This window comes from Eulemur rufifrons, chromosome 16 (genome assembly GCF_041146395.1).
Source record: "Eulemur rufifrons isolate Redbay chromosome 16, OSU_ERuf_1, whole genome shotgun sequence".
Classification (NCBI taxonomy): Eukaryota; Metazoa; Chordata; class Mammalia; order Primates; family Lemuridae; genus Eulemur; species Eulemur rufifrons.
This window is the reverse complement of record NC_090998.1, coordinates 9,180,621-9,185,656: the sequence shown is the minus strand read 5'-3', so window position 1 is coordinate 9,185,656 and position 5,036 is coordinate 9,180,621.

Genomic DNA, 5,036 nt, shown 5'->3' with positions numbered 1-5,036 from the left:
TCTAAGCCATCTAAGCCACAGTCTTTACAGATCCCACCCCAAGAATGATTAAAAAAGAAACTCCAACAACTGAAAATGTGTCATTTTAGGACTTCCTCAATGTTTAAAACTGTGAAGCTTTTAAGGTCAACGTAGCTTAAGGTCAATATAGGTAAAGCAAAAAATGAAGTAGTAATTCTCAGTTAGAAGTCAGCACGCTTCAACAGAATACCCTGGTGTTTGTAGGAATTTAAAAGAAAAGATGCTGAAGCTACTTCTCTAATAATACTTTGATTACAAGAGAAACTAATGCTTATTAACTTTTAAAAATTGTATTGAATATTCACAAATTATAATTGAATATATTTATGGAGTACAAAGTGATATTATTTTAGAAAATAAAGAATTTATTGAAGAGAAGGAGGTTATTCTCAGAGGAAATGACTGTTAGGCAAATAAAAACAATAGGAATTCTAATCTCAAAATCCATTCTAAAGAGCTCACTCATTTAAAAAATATTATTTTCAAATAAGGTACACACATTCTCTTTACCTAGTATCTGAAAGACTGTGGATGCTTGAGTAGTCTTTTTTATCACTGAAGTGTAATATACATGCAGAAAGGGACAGTTATAAATAACAGCACACCTGTAGTCCCAGCTACTTGGGAGGCTGAGGTGGGTGAGAGGATTGCTTGAGGCCAGGAGTTCTGGGCTGTAGCCTGCTATGTTGATCGAATATCTGCCCTAAGTTCAGCATCAATATAGTGATCTTCCAGGAGCTGGGGGATCACCAGGTTGCCTAAGGAGGGGTGACCCAATGCAGGTCGGAAACAGAGCAGGTCAAAACTCCCATGCTGATCAGTAGTGGGATCTTGCCTATAAATAGCCACTGCTTTTAAATCTATTTCATTGTCAGTTCTTACTACTCAATATTTCATTTATAAAATTTCCTTTTGACTAATTTAGAGATTCCATTTCTCTAATGAAACTTTATTTTTGTTAGCTATTCTTTTGAGCATATTAATCACAATTATTTTGAAATTTGAGTGTAGTAATTCCAATACCTTGGTCATATCTGTGTCTCTTTCTTCTTTCATTTTTAAAAGTTATTTTTTCTCTTGGAACAATAAAGGGAATTTTTGCTTAAGTGCTGTCTGTGTAATGGTATGTACAGTTTCATATATAATATAAAACTTTCTTCACAGAAATGTTCACATTATTTTCTGGTAGGTAGACAAATTGGATAGTTCTTGCCTTAGTTCAATAGAGACTATGTTGATTTAGTACTCAATTCCAATTTTTATAAGATTCTATGTATCTTTTATTCCACTATTCCATCATTTCTAGTTTGCCCTAGTACCTAAGAGAAACCCCTCTAGTAATTCCATCTGAAAGCCTGATTTCTACCAAATCTCCTTCTCTTTGTTGGAGCCAAAATTTGAATTTTTGTCTCTTCAGTACTACATGATTGACAAAAATTGAATTGTTTTGTACATTTTCTTCCTGGCCTCTTTTCCTGTGAAATTTAATAATTTGGCAAATGGCTTGAAGGAAAAATATTGGTCTCATTTCTTTGGCCCTCTCTCCTCTTTAGGATTTTGGCCCTTCAAGTGTCTTGGAAGACATTTTTATCTCTCCCAAAAGAATGCTTGTTAGCTATAGCCATCAGCCCAGATTCTCAGCCTCTGATCTATTGTCAAGATGCCCCTAAGAAAAGGGTGGCTCTAGGAATGCTGGTTTACTTCTCTGTGGCCCCTTTCCAGAATCTTTGTTCCTCCTCCAGTTGATTTGAAAACTCTCCAATACCTTAAAAGTTTATTTTTGTTAAAAATCCAGTTCTTCTAGTTGTTCTCAGCATGAGTTTGATCTCTCTCGAGTTGAATTATCATATACAGAAGTGAATATGAATTGTCAGGCTTATCCTTTTTAACATCCTTTTAGGATTTTATTATCAGTTTAAAGATGACAGAAGGTAAAACTTCATGAATTTCAAATCATGTTGGAATTCATACAATGATGGCAGAACTAATAATATTACTTTCACTATTATTATCTTGGCATGACAACATAAAACTATAGCATATTATTGCTTACTGTGATCCAGGTACATTAATAAGAGATTTAAATATGTGTTCTCATTTAATTGATTCATCTAACTAATTGGGGTGATATGATTTTTATATTTCAGATGAGCTCCCTGGGTGACTAATTTGTTCAAGTTCGCAGTAAGTAATACAGCCCATGCATAAATGATCTGCCTTGAAAACTGCTTGGTATATAAAGGTCAATGGTCAACTGACATGGCACTGGTGAGTTAGTCACATAGTCTATTAATATAAATGTTTCAGTTTCTATTTTACTGTAACAGATTTTTCTATTCTGAGAAAACTAAACCGAAAGTAAGTTCGTGCAGTCATAATGGTGGAAATACTCATTTACCATTTAACAAAAATTTTTAAAACATGGTATCTTTCAGCCATCAGGCTTGGTGGATTCTGAGTATACATTGATGTCCTTTCCTTTAAGGAACTTAATATAAAACTGAAAAATAAATGAGTATGTATGGCTTATTGTAAAATGTTGTGAAAGACAATAGAATAAGTTATTATGAGAGCACACAGTGAGGGTACTTAACCCAGAATAAGTTTTCCCAAGGAAGTAGTAACTAAATTTACAACCTGAACAATGAGTAGGAGTTAGCTAAATGAGAAAGTAAGTCATTTGTAATGGAGGGAGAAGTCTTCCTGTTGAAGGGAACTTTATTCAGTTAGGCCCAGAAAGAAGAGAATATATAGCATTGTTGATAAACCACCTGAAATTTGAGATGACTTGAGCTCAAATTATAAAAGGAAAAATGTGATAAAATAACTTTCCAATTGTCACAAGGGCTTTATATTAAACTATATGAATTTCATAACTTCTAAGCCATATCACTCTGTTTACTTTCTTATGTAAACTTATGTTTAGTAGCTGATACTATATATAAGATATAGTGACCCATATGTATTCACATGATCCCTAGCGAATTGCAGCGTGAGGGAAAGGAATACACGGATAGAGTAATTTTAATTTGACTGTGGAAAGAAATGTGTTTCTTTTCTCAAAATAAAATTTTTTAATTGAGTTTGTATTTAGGAGGCAGGAATTAGTGACTTAACTGGCTGGACATTAAAAGGAAAAGGAAAAGCCCCTTCAAGTTACCCATTACTACTCAACAGATGTATCTCAAGTGACTAGTATAAAAGTAATGTGTTATCAGATTTTGGTTTTATTGGAACAACTGATAAAATGTTACAAGAGGCAGCAAAAAATCATGAAAATTATTTACTCTCAGTTGACCTCTATCCCACTTGTCTTGGGCCTGTTGCCTTGGACAACATGCTGGGTGGTGGAGACACTGAAAGAGGGAGGAATAGGAAAGGCAGTATGTTATGATATGAAAGAACACAGCCTGTGGGGCAAAATAAGCCCGACCCAAATGTGACTACTGTAGCCTGATAGTTGTTTAACTTTACATGTTCATGGTAAGCAGAATAATGACACCTCAAAAATGCTGTGTCATAATTTCCCAAACCTTGGAGTGAATGTGTTATCTTACATGGCAAAAGTGATTTTGCAGATGTGGTTAAGGATAGATGAGATGGAGAAATTATCCTGGATAATACAGGGAATTCTAACCTAATCACATGGGTCTTTATTAGAGGAAGGCAGAGTGTCATAGTCAGAGAGAGATTTGCAGATGCAAATTTGCAGATTTAAAGATGGAGCAAGGGGCCGTAAGCTAAGAATGAAGCTGTAAAAAGCACGGAAACAGATTCTCCCTAAGAGCCTCCAGAAGGAACACAGCCCTATCAACACCTTAATTTTAGCCATTTTAAACCTCTGACCTCCCAAGCTGTAAAATAATAGTTTGTGTTGTTTTTAAACCACTTGTCTTAGCACATTTGGGCTTATATAACAAAATACCATACAATGCGTAGCTAATAAACAACAGAAATTTGTTTCTCACAGTTTAGGAGGCCAGAAGTCCATGATCAGAGCTCTGGCAGATTTAGCGTCTGGTGGGAACCACTTTCTGTTTCACGGATGACACCTTCCAGCTGTGTTCCCACGTGGTAGAAGTGGCAAGGGAGCTTTTTGGGGCTATTATTATAAGGGCGTTAATCCCATTCATAACCCTCATGACCTAATTACCTCCCCAGACCCTCATCTTGGGGAGTAGGATTTCAATACCATCACCTTGGGGGGTAGGGTTTTAATATCTGAATTTGGAATGGGGGAGAGGACAAAAACATTCAGAACATAGCATCACTAGTTTGTGGTGAATTATTGTTACACAAACTATTACAGCACACTAGTTAAGCTCTCTCAGCCTCAAGATCTATACAAATAAAAAGAGAGTCGTAGTTCATGTTAATGTGTGGCTGGACACACTAGAAAGTACAACCACGCGAGTGTGGGGTTGGGGCTTTGAACATGTGATGTTAGCCCTGTGAGGAGCAGAGGGAGGCTAGATTTTGAGTACAACCTCATGGAAATGATTCAATCAATCATGCCTGTGTCATGAAACTCCAGAGAAGATTCTGGACACAGAGACTCCAGTGGGCTTCTCTGGTTGGCAGTACAGTTGACTCTTGAACAACATGAGTTTGAATTGCATAGGTCCACTTATATGTGGATTTTTTTCAATAAATATATTGGAAATTTTTCTGGAGATCTGTGAGAATTTGAAAAAACTCACAGAGGAACTACATATCCTAGAAATATTGAAAAAATTAAGAAAAAGTTCACTATGTCATGGATGCCCAAAATATATGTAGATACTAGTCAATTTTATCATTTACTATCATAAAATATGTACAAACGTATTATAAAAAGTTAAAATTTTTCAAAATTTACACATACAAACACAAACCAAACTGTACGTGGCACCATTCGCAGTAGAGAGAAATGTCAACAAATGTAAAAATGCAGTATTAATTCATAAGTGCAAAAATTTGTTTTATTACATGTTGTGCTATTTTATTAATGCCCTAGGCATCTCCTGTTGCTAATT